At 38.1% G+C, this 12,767-nt stretch overlaps 1 non-coding gene across 1 annotated transcript; it reads right to left on the bottom strand.

Annotated features, from left to right (window-relative positions):
• Positions 1-869: 869 nt before the first annotated feature.
• Positions 870-976, bottom strand: LOC113717516 (small nucleolar RNA R71). Its single transcript, XR_003454431.1, has one exon. It is a non-coding gene; the product is annotated as a small nucleolar RNA R71 (small nucleolar RNA).
• Between the last annotated feature and the right edge of the window lie 11,791 nt (positions 977-12,767).

Genomic DNA, 12,767 nt, shown 5'->3' with positions numbered 1-12,767 from the left:
TTATTTTTGGTTAAATTATTTAATTGTTTTTAGTTAAATTGTTTAATTATTTATTTTATATTTCATTTTGATAAAAATCCCCCATGTCTCGAATTTAAAAAGAATCGAATTTTTTCCCAGTCCCTGTGGATTCGACCCTGCTTACTACTATACACAGAAAATTTATTTTTTTTAAGCAGGTATTTATTATTGCACAGGCACGACACCTGTCAATTTTTGGCGCCGTTGCCGGGGACTGGCGTTAATTATTTGTTTCTTTTTAAGTTCATTTTTGTTCTAATTTTCTGATATTTTTCTAGTTTATGCCTCGCTCTTCTCGTACAAGCGAATTAATTTTCGACCCTGAAGTAGAGAAGACCGCGCGTAGAACGAGAAAAGAAACCAGGCGGCTCAGGGAGGAGCAATACGATAATGCACCTCAGGAACTTGATCCAGAGGTTGAGCCGACAAATTTGTCTGGTGACAATTCAAGTGATTCAGACCAAGAGGAAGTCACTATGGCAAATGCACGAACATTAAGGGAGTTGGCTGCTTCTGATTTAAATCAGCAGCCCTTGTGCATTACTTTTCCACATTTAAATGATGACACTCCCTTTGAACTAAAATCTGGTCTAATTCATCTCTTGCCATCTTTTCATGGTCTACCAGGTGAGGAGCCCTACAAGCACTTGCAAGAGTTCGACGTCGTTTGCAACAGCATGAAGCCCCCGGGAATTACAGAAGAGCAAATAAAGATGAGGGCCTTCCCCTTCTCTTTGAAGGACTCCGCAAAAGACTGGCTCTACTACCTACCGCCTGGTAGTATCACCACGTGGGACCAACTGAAGAAAAAATTCTTGGACAAGTACTTTCCGGCGTCTCGAGCTGCGAGCCTAAGGAAGGAGATATGTGGTATCAAACAACACCCAAGCGAATCTCTCTATGAGTACTGGGAGAGATTTAAGAAACTGTGCACCAAATGCCCTCAGCATCAGATAAGTGAGCAACTGCTCATTCAATATTTCTATGAGGGGTTGCTTTTCAGGGACAGAAGCATAATCGATGCTGCAAGTGGAGGGGCGTTGGTGAACAAAACCCCTCGAGGAGCATGTGAGTTGATTGAAGGGATGGCTGAGAACTCACAGCAGTTTGGTTCAAGAGAGGACATCCCGACGCGTAGGGTGAATGAGGTGGAAACGTCCTCTATCCAACAGCAGATCTCCGAATTAACATCTTTCGTAAGACAATTAGCTGTGGGGAGTGCTTCACAAGCCAAAGTGTGTGGGATATGCACTGCCGTGGGTCATCCTATGGAAATGTGTCCACTGGTTCAAGAAGAAACTGCAGAACAGGTGAACATGGCTGGCCACGCGCCCGCGCTAAGAAAGCAGTACGACCCGTACTCAAGCACCTACAATCCTGGTTGGAGGGATCACCCCAACCTTAGCTATGGAGGAAATAGGCAGTCTAACTTTGTGCCAAATAGACAGCAAGGACACCAACAACAGTACCATCCTCGCCCACCACCACCACCACCCCCTTCAAACTCAAGTCCGTCCATGGAAGAGATGATGAAGCAATTACTTGCTAACCAACAAAAGACGGATTCAGACCTGCAAAGCATGAGAAATCAATTGGGACAGGTGCAATCATTGCAAAATCAAATGAATCAAATGGCTATAACAATCAACCGTTTGGAGTCCCAAGTTCAAGGAAAGTTGCCATCTCAACCTGAGGCAAATCCAAAGAATGTAAGTGCAATGACCTTAAGGAGTGGCAAGGAAGTTCAAGGACCCGAACCGGTGATTCCTAAAGACAAGGACGAGGAACGGATTGAGAAAGAATTGGAAGAGGAGGGCAGAGACAACAAAAATGCAAAGGTACCCTCGAACCCAATTCCTACAACTAAAACTAATCCACCTCCCTTTCCTAGCAGGTTAGAGAAACCAAAGAAGCAAGACAAGGAAAAAGAGGTCTTGGAGATCTTTCGCAAGGTGGAAATCAACATACCCCTGCTGGATGCGATTAAACAAGTACCCAGGTACGCAAAATTTTTGAGGGACCTGTGTGCCAACCGCAAGCGGTTGAAGGGGGATGAACGAGTAATAGTTGGGGAGAATGTTTCAGCAATTCTACAAAGGAAACTTCCACCAAAATGCGGAGATCCAGGTATATTTACTATTCCTTGTAGGATAGGTAATACTTTGATTGGAAAGGCCATGTTAGACTTGGGAGCCTCAATTAATGTCATGCCAAAGTCAATTTATGCTTCCTTAAACTTAGGCCCTTTGAAAGAGATTGGGATAATAATCCAATTAGCTGACAGGACCAATGCATACCCTGACGGGTTGATTGAAGATGTTTTGATAAAAATTAACGAATTGGTTTTTCCAGCTGATTTTTATGTGCTCGACATGGAGGATGAACACTCCCGTGATCCGTCACCTTTGTTGTTAGGTAGACCCTTTTTGAGCACAGCCCGAACCAAAATTGATGTTAATAAGGGTACTTTGTCTATGGAATTTGATGGTGAGATTGTTCACTTTAACATCTTTGAGACCATGAAATATTCATCCGATTCAAATGTTGGCTCTGTTTTTTCGGTAAATGTTATTGGCCCTGCTATACAGGAGGTTTTTGAAATTGAAGGCAGGGATGAGCTAGAGGTCGTTCTGACCAGGCACTTCGAGTCCGAAACGACCTCTGGAGTAGAGTTGAGTGAAGAGCTTAAATGCGTGATTGGATCGTTGCAAACGTTACCAACCACGAAGACAATGTATGACCTCGCACCCATTTTTATACCTGAACCTCACAAAAGGTTACTTCCATCTGTGGTGCAGGCACCTGTCTTGGAACTGAAACCGCTGCCGAAACACCTGAAGTATGCATACTTGGGTGAGGGGGAGACACTTCCAGTGATCATCTCCGCGGGTTTATCAAAGGTTCAAGAAGAGAAACTACTTCGAGTTCTTAGGGAACATAAGCAGGCGATAGGATGGATCATCGCTGACATCAAGGGAATTAGCCCCGCAGTGTGTATGCACCGAATTCGACTCGAAGAAAATGCTAAACCCGTACGGCAAGCTCAACGGAGATTAAATCCTCTCATGATGGAGGTCGTAAAGAAAGAGATTTTAAAACTGCTGGACGTTGGAATTATATTTGCAATATCAGATAGCCCGTGGGTAAGTCCAGTACAGGTGGTCCCGAAGAAGGCAGGGGTGACGGTAGAATCAAACCAAGAGGGTGAGCTCGTACCAATTCGAAAGCCCACCGGATGGCGACAGTGTATCGATTACCGAAAGCTAAATGCTGTCACGAAAAAGGACCATTTCCCCCTCCCTTTCATTGACCAAATGGTGGAGCGATTAGCATGTCGAACTTACTATTGTTTCTTGGATGGATTTTCAGGTTATTTTCAAATTGCCATCGCACCCGAGGACCAAGAAAAGACTACTTTCACCTGCCCGTTTGGAACATTTGCATACCGAAGGATGCCATTTGGATTGTGCAATGCACCTGCTACCTTCCAAAGATGCATGGTAAGTATCTTTTCAGAATATGTTGAGAAGATTATTGAGGTTTTCATGGACGATTTCAGTGTATATGGTGAAAGTTTTGAAAACTGTCTAGATAACCTGAAATTGATCTTAGTAAGGTGTATAGAAACTAATCTCGTGCTTAATTGGGAAAAATGTCATTTTATGGTTGAACACGGGATAGTTTTGGGTCATGTTGTATCATCTACAGGTATTGAGGTTGATAAGGCAAAAATAGATGTTATATCTACTTTACCTTACCCCGCGAGTGTGCGGGAAGTTCGTTCTTTCTTGGGTCACGCAGGTTTCTATAGAAGGTTCATCAAGGACTTCTCAAAAATTGGAGCACCCTTGTTCCAACTTTTGCAAAAAGATGTATCCTTCGAATTTGATGAAACATGTAAGGGGGCATTCAATAAGTTAAAGGAGTTATTGACCACCTCACCTATTATCCAACCCCCTGACTGGAACCTCCCATTCGAAATCATGTGTGACGCCAGCGACTATGCAGTGGGTGCGGTATTGGGTCAAAAAGTAGGAAAGACAGCTCATGCTATCTACTACGCATCTCGAGCCTTGAACGGAGCTCAATTGAACTATTCAACCACCGAAAAGGAGCTTTTAGCAGTTGTTTTTGCCTTAGAGAAATTTCGGTCTTATTTACTTGGTGCTAAAGTTATTATTTTTTCTGATCATGCAGCTTTGCGGTATCTGTTGACCAAGAAAGAGGCAAAACCGCGATTGATACGGTAGATATTGTTGTTACAAGAGTTCAACCTGGAGATCCGAGATAAGAAAGGGGCAGAGAACCTGGTAGCAGATCACTTGAGTCGAGTACAAGTCGTCGAAGAGGACCTCCCATTGAGAGAAGCATTTCCTGAGGAGCATTTATTTTCTATTAATTCATCCTTGCCTTGGTATGCAGATATTGTTAATTTTCTAGTCACTGACAAATTTCCTACAGGATGGCCTAAGGCAAAGAGAGATAAGTTGAGGAGCGATGCAAAATTCTACATTTGGGATGATCCTTACCTCTGGAAGCGGGGTGCCGATCAAATCATCCGTAGATGTGTAAGTGAAGCTGAATTTCAATCCATTCTAGCCTATTGTCATTCTTTTGCATGTGGAGGTCACTTTGGACCGAAGAGAACGGCTCGTAAGGTGCTAGAGAGTGGATTCTATTGGCCAACTCTATTCAAAGATGCCTACTCATTTTGTAAGTCATGTGATAAGTGTCAAAGAGTGGATAATATCTCTCGTAGGGGTCAAATGACTCAAACCCCAATGATTTTTGTTGAAATTTTTGACGTTTGGGGCATTGATTTTATGGGTCCTTTTCCTTCGTCCTGTGGTTTTTTGTATATATTGCTTGCTGTAGATTATGTTTCGAAGTGGGTAGAAGCAAAGGCCACCCGCACTAATGATTCCAAAGTGGTTGCAGAATTCGTTAAGTCTAATATTTTTGTCCGCTTTGGGATGCCACGAGCAATTGTAAGTGATCGGGGTACTCATTTCTGTAACAAAACGATCGCTGCAATGTTTAGGAGATACGGTGTCTTGCACAAAGTCTCTACATCCTACCATCCTCAGACAAATGGTCAGGCGGAAGTATCGAACCGAGAGATTAAATCAATTCTAGAAAAGATGGTCCGACCCGATAGGAAGGATTGGAGTGTGAGACTAGAGGATGCACTATGGGCATATAGGACGGCATACAAGACACCCATTGGCATGTCCCCTTACCGATTGGTATTTGGAAAGCCATGTCATCTCCCGGTAGAGTTTGAGCATAGAGCGTTTTGGGCGGTCAAACAATGCAATATGGATATCGAGGAGGGCGGAATTCAAAGGAAGTTGCAATTACAAGAGTTGGAAGAAATCCGAAATGAAGCATACGAGAATGCAATGATCTATAAAGAGAAGAATCGGATCTTTCATGACCAACAGATCTCTAGGAAAACATTCGTCTGCGGGCAAAAAGTTTTACTATACCACTCCAAATTGAAGTTATTTCCAGGTAAGCTACGTTCTCGTTGGATTGGTCCCTTTGTTGTAACTAATGTCTTTGATTATGGTGCAGTGGAGATCCAGAGTCTGAAGACGGAGAAGAAATTTGTGGTGAATGGTCATCGTCTCAAGCCTTATTATGATGAGGCTCCAGTTGATCGAGTAGAGATGACGCATTTGGAGGACCCAATTTGCTTGGTTTAAGCAAATTATGGGCTATGTCTAACCAAAGACATTAAAGAAAGGCGCTAGTTTGGGAGGCAACCCAAATATTAGTTTTGTTATTTCTAGTTGTTTTGTTCTTTCTAGTTGGTTCTTTTGCATTGGGTCATTTACTCGTTGGGTAGTATCAGTACTCATATTTTCTTTACTGAAATCAGGAAGTGAGATCTTGGCGTGCCCACGCGGCGTTGGTGTCTCCTGAGGTCAGTGGATGTTTTATAATCTTGGCATGCCCACGCGGTATTTGACGACCTAAAAAAAAAAAAAAAAAATCATTCTTTTCTTCTTTTCTTTTTCTTTCTTCTTTCTTTCTTTCTTTTTTCTTTCCCTGCTTTCCCCTTTTCTCTGGTTCCTTCAACCAGAGCCGCCGCCGCCCCAGGTCTCCTCCCTTCCTCCTGCTCCACCGACGCCATCGCCGCTCCTCGCGCGCCACCTGGAGCCCGCCGCTCCCTCGCGCTCGCTACCCCAACCCGTCGCCCACCACCCGCAGTCGCTGAGCACCACCAGATCCAGCTGCCGCAAACTCTTCTCTCTCACAGCCACCACCTTCATCGCACCACTGGCTTCGTATGCACGCGTCTGCTTCAATCTCTTTTTATTATTATTTTTTATTTTCTTATTTTATTATTGTAGTATGTTTTTATTATTTTTATTACAGTACATTTTTGAAAGTTTTGCGTGTTTGGACTACCTGACATTTCTATTCCTCCTTAGTTGGGTACTTCTGTGTTACTTTGCTTGTTTCTTTTTACTTTGCTTGATTTTTATTTATTTAGTAGATTGATTTGTGGTTAGTCGTGTGATTTACTTATTCCTTATGCGTGCACCGATGATACTAGTTTAGGGTGTTTTGCATATCTTTATTGATTTTACTTCGACACCTGTCATTATATATATATATATATTTTTTAGGTCGAATTGTGTTTAAATTGCTGTAATTTGTGTCCAATTGTGGGTAATTTGCTGAGATTGTTTGTTAAATTAGGAGGTGCTTGTAATGCTTAAATTTGCTTATTGAAGTAGATTGTCTCTAATTGCCTTGTGTGAGAGTCTTTGGTCTTTTCCATTTCAATTATTACATTGATTGGGGTGATTTTGAGGTGCATTGTTATTGCATTTGGCTAAGTTTGGAACCACAAGAGCTTATTGATTGCATTTACTATAAGTGTTGGGGTATTTGTATAACTTGTGGGTGATTGAAGTGTGCATTTTGTTGTTTAAATTAACTAAGCGAGAGGCCCCAATATTTATTACAATTGTTATTACAATTTGTTGGAAATGGTTGTCTATTGTTCATTGGAGTGATATTTGGAGAAAATGGTGAGACTCAGATCAACCCCAAGGGCTAATCCACCGATGTCTTGACGATTTCAGGGGAGTTTCGTTGCCCTTCTTCTTACTTTTTCTATATATTTGTTACATTGAGGGCAATGTATATTTTAAGTGTGGGGGGAATGATTTGGATTTGATTGGAGTTTCTTTAAATTGTTGCTTTTCTTATTGTTGTCTTGATGAATAAATGTGGCAACTCACTCTTCTATTGCTGGTTGTGATTTATCCTATGAATTTTGTTTAGATGGCAAGTAAACGCATGTTATCTTGGTGAATATCATGAGTTTAATGACTTGGTGCAAATTGTGGTTAACTTGTTTAGGCAATATAAATATTTTATTATTAGCAATTGTTGTGTGGATTGGGCAATTGTTGATCTTAGTTCTCCATATTAGGACATGACGTGGGCCATGATCTTTAACTGTTTGGTATTCCGGTGCTTTAATTGTGGTTAATAAATGGCTCTACTCCGCTAATGTCATCACCCAGTAACCGGGAGTCTTCACCACAAGTGTCGACTCTCGCGTCAAAAAGTGGCGATATCTATGAGTAGTTAGTCCTGAAGCTGTGAAAAGTTGAGTAATTGGGCTCTTTCATCTAAAAATATCAGAGTTCACGTCAAAAGACTTGAATAGCTTGGGACTGAGCATTTATTAAAAAAAAATTATTTATTATTATCAAAAAAAAAAGAGAAGAAAATAATAAGTAAACTTATGATCATGTTGGCCTGCCGATCCTTGTTCTTCAATGTTGAGATTTTGGTTGTCAGTTGACCCAATTGCTAACTTTTGCTAGTTTAATATTTTGATTTCTTAGACGAGTTAGCTATGAATTGGACGAGTCTATGATTTCAGGAGCTAACCGGGAGAAATATGTCTTGACACTTAGCCACTAAAACTTGATTTTGGGATAAGCATAGCTTGGCAGTAAATGAAATGAGAGTTAGCCATTGTTGAATTTAGTTGTTCCCATGCTTGAGGACAAGCATGATTTAAGTGTGGGGGGAATTGATAGGATGTTAATTATTAGTAATTTTATTGTTAATTTTTCTTTTTATTCTTGCCAAATATTGCTTTAATTTGCTTTAATTGTCAATATATATTTATATTTGGTATTTGGATATAACTTCAGAAACCTCTTGAGAAGATTATTGTGAAGCTTTACACAATTCTGGTGCAAACCAACGAGAAAGAATAGAATTGCATTTGGGAATTCAATTTGGCTAGACAACATATCAAAATTGGTGGGGACCGCAAATTAAAGTGGAGCAGAAACCTTCCTGAGAAGATTATTGTGAAACTCTATACAATTGGCCCATATGCATGGTGTAAACCAACGTCCATTTCTTTCTATGATGAAAAGGAATTGAATTGCATTTGGCTGGCCAACATCTCAATTAGGTGGGGACCGCGAAGACTTGACCATTGTGTAAAGACACATTTTTGGTTTGCTCTCTTATTTGTGAACGTGTGCACTTGGTCAAAGGAAACCGACAAACCATAGTTGGCTTTGCTTTTGTTTTCGGTGGAGTTGATTAGGTAGGGAAGGAATGTTTTCTTTTGTGAGCGTGGAGTGAAGTTTCGAATTGGCTTGTTTTTATTCGTGGGGAGAGCCGCACATTTGGAGAGTCAGTTTTTCTTCTTCTCTTCCGTCTGGGAAGAGAAGTTTTTAGTTTTGGAGTTTTCTCTCTAAAGAAGCTCCGTAGGTAGAATAGGTAGTTGATTGGTTTGTTGGATTTTGGGTGTGAAGTTTTCTTCAGAAGTTTGTTGTATGTTTCTTCGGTCTCTTTCATTCAACTAGTTTCTTCCAGGAAACTAGTTTTGTTGCATTAGATTACGGAGAATCAAATTTTCATTTTCAGTTACTAGCAAGAGTTATTTATGTCTTTGAATTCAATTAAATTGCGTGGGAATTTTCTTATGAGGCGTGGCTAATCTTCTCCTCTAGTCAAGGATCAATACGAAGACGCAGTTCCAAATATCTGTGAGATCTAATTAATTTTACGTGTTCCTTAATTTATTAATATTTGCATGTTTTCTATTTTAATTTCCATGGGATTATTTTGTTAATTGGATATCAAGGGCCCGATGTGCAATTTGACTTTTTAATCTCTTGTCAAATTAATCAATTAAATCCGTAATTGTTTAGTTGTTTAATATTAATGGCAACTAGTATTTTCACATACTAGGAGAACATGCAATCTGATTTAAATAACCCTCGTAGCGTGTTATTAATTTGGGTTAGGCTTTTCTAGTTTTTAATGCAATTAGGAAATTAATTCCTACGGTAGTACCTAGGAGTATTTCCTGGTTAGAGGTAATCAACGGTCGTACCTTGGTTATCAATAAATTAAGGAAAAACTGGTCGTTAGAGTTTATCGGCGGCTATAACTAGCCTATTAATTAAATTAAGTGAACCCCTGTGCATCAATGATCGGATGAATGGACTGTGTCTGCGTAGTTGTATCCTTGGCTAGAATTTATTTATTATTTATTTAATTGCTATTTACAATTGTATTAATTAATTATTTATTTTTGGTTAAATTATTTAATTGTTTTTAGTTAAAGTGTTTAATTATTTATTTTATATTTCATTTTGATAAAAATCCCCCATGTCTTGAATTTAAAAAGAATCGAATTTTTTCCCAGTCCCTGTGGATTCGACCCTACTTACTACTATACACAGAAAATTTATTTTTCTTAAGCAGGTATTTACTATTGCACAGGCACGACACCTGTCATAGTTCAAAGAAGTGATAAGCCTAGGGAGTACACTCACGAAAGTAGAGATGCACCTATGTGGCTTAAGTGACTTGTTTCATGTAATTTCATTGAAGAAATGAACTTGTAGTTAATTTCATAACCACGAGAGTAGGTATGGCTTAATTACAAGTATAGTTGATTCACTACGAAAGTTGGTTTCACATACATTAGGAAATTACGCCATAACTAGTCAAGATAATAGCATTCACTTAACCGGTAATCTCATTTGCAAGAGTAGTAAGGAATTCCATATTTCTAGGAGTTTTCTAGTGTTATTTTCATAAATTTTATATTTGTGGTAGTCTAAATAATAAAGGAGTTTGAAAACATCGGTAATTGCATTCTTCCCTGTGGGATCGACCCTTAATACCCTATACTCGCTCACGATTCGTATACTTGCGATAAATCGCGTGTGGGGTATTTAGGAATTATAAATGTAAAACTTGATTGGGATGAGTTTAATTATATATGTATACCCCGCGCACGTCAAGTTTTTGGCGTTGCCGGGGAAGATTTGTCAATATCGGTGCTAAGAGCAACTTTATTAATTTAGATGTTTTTACTTGTTTTTCTTGTGTTTGTTGTGTCTATTGTCTCAATTTTTGTTTTTAGTGTCTTTGTGTGTTTTTGTATTTTTTATTTTTTTATTTTCTTATGTTAGAGTTATCTATTCTTCTTGACTAACTTGTTTTTGGGTTATTTTAAATACATGTTTAGGGGATCAAGGAGAGTAGAAAATATGAGGAGACAATGCATAAGAAGTGGAAGATCGGCAATGGATGGTCACCAAGTGCAAAACTCCTTCAATAGAGGTTAATATTACTAATGGTTATCAAATGGAATACATGAAGCATTGGAAATAAATAGACAATGGTTCGTGAACTTCATGTTTTGACATTTCGATCGCAACAGTAGGGGAGTATTACTTTTGTTTATCTTTATTTTCCTTTTTACACATTGAGGACAATGTGCATGTTAAGTGTGGGGGGAAGAATTGAGATTATATATATTGTATGTGATTGACTTGTTGGTTGCAAATATTGGACTTGTGTTTAAATGCAAAATTTTTTCAAAATCATGTCCAAATTTGCGAATTTGCCCCAAAAAGTTTCAATTTTTTTAATTTTATCCAACGGGGTTACAAGTTTCATACCATTAGTAGTTCAAATTCCTTCTACATTTGAGATAAATATATGTGATTTGGAAACTTCTTTTCTCATTTAATTTGGAAATGACTATTATGTGATTATAATTTGTGTACTTATAGGAAAATATATCTTGTAAAGTGGAGAAAATTATGCCTATTTTTTTTTGCATATTTATTGAAATTTCTTCTCTTTATTGGATTTTATAAGTTAAGTGATAAATATGGTTAATAAGTGCAATACTCTTCTCATGATTATTCTTTTGAGAAAATTATTATTATCTTTGCTGTTAAAAAAAATGAAAAAATGAAAAAAATGAAAAAAAAATGAAAAAAAAAAAGATTTGTTCTACTCCAATGATTCTTGTACTTAGTAATCGGAAGTCTTCATCTACAAATGTCGACTTTCGCATAAAACAGTATTCGAATTAAGAGTATGCAAAGCAATTTGAGTATGTGAAGTGTTGAGTAACCGGTGATTTTCATCTAAAAATATCGATCCTCTCGTCAAAAGACACTTTCACAACTTAAGTAATATTTAACTACACTATATGAATAAATCTCTCTTTAAATTGGAATAAGAAGATGATCATGAATTTAGGAAGCATTTTATTGACCATATGAGTTACTTGTAAAATTGGGTAAGAATAAAAAATTGATTTGAATTTGTTATAATGACGGTATAATTGACTCTCCTTTACTTGATATTATGAGTACTTGAGCTTAATTGAATGATTGCATAATGGTTGTTTACCTTGTTTTTGAGAAAATGAAGTGGAATTGTGCACAAATGTTTATTTTCAAAAATTGAATCATTGTTGGTTTGTATTTCTTATTGCTTGAGGACAAGCAATGGTTCAAGTGTAGGGGTATTTGATAAGAGTATATTTTACGTATTTTTAGTGTACTTTATTAATTAGTTTTGGTGTGTTTTATTTAATTTTATAAATAATTAACTAAGATTCTAGTGAAAATATACATTTTGTGGTTAAAGTGTGAAAATTGCATTTCTATTGATTTTTATGGTAAAAACTTCATATTTTGTAGGTTTAATGATTCAATCATCAAATGAAGTGCATTGAGAAGATATTTGGATGATTGAAGATGGATTAAAATGGTGAAAATAAAATATGAAGTGTAAAAGCAGAAATGCAATTTGAATCAAGAAAAGTCAGCTTTGACAACTCTGACACATTTTGGTATTTTAACTATATCTGGAGCTACACAGATTGGATTGAGGTGCTCTTTATACCATTTTGAAGGTAAGAGATAGATCTAAATTTGGTATGAAGACATCAGAATCTAATTCAGCCGTTTTCATTGTCCAAAAGTTGAAATACCGAAATTCAACTCAGCTGAGAAATGCAATTTAAGAACAAAAGAATCAAACAAAAGTCAGCTTTGGCATCTGTTGGTATTTTGGCTATATCTTGAGCTACATGCATTGGATTGAGATGATTCTTGAACCATTTTCGAAGCTAAGAGACAGATCTACATTTTGTATGAAGACATCAAAGTCCAATTCGACTGTTTCCTAGTCAAAATGTCGAAATACAGAAGTAAAAGTCTGCTGCTGAGAGCTGAAAACGCGGAATTGACCAATCAGTGGTATGTTTATCATATCTCGGTCTAGACAGCTCCAAATTGAATGATTCTTGAGGCATTGGACAGCTATTGCAATGGACGACAACTTCTATGTTTTGTACAAGAGCTAATTCAGCCGTCATCATAGAGAAAATAGCAGTTGAAGTAGCCAGATTTTGGTCAGAAATAGCTGCTGGT

The sequence above is a fragment of the Coffea arabica genome, chromosome 11c (assembly GCF_036785885.1).
Source record: "Coffea arabica cultivar ET-39 chromosome 11c, Coffea Arabica ET-39 HiFi, whole genome shotgun sequence".
Lineage (NCBI taxonomy): Eukaryota > Viridiplantae > Streptophyta > Magnoliopsida > Gentianales > Rubiaceae > Coffea > Coffea arabica.
Note: the sequence above shows the minus strand (reverse complement) of the source record. Positions and strands in the feature narration are given on the sequence as shown.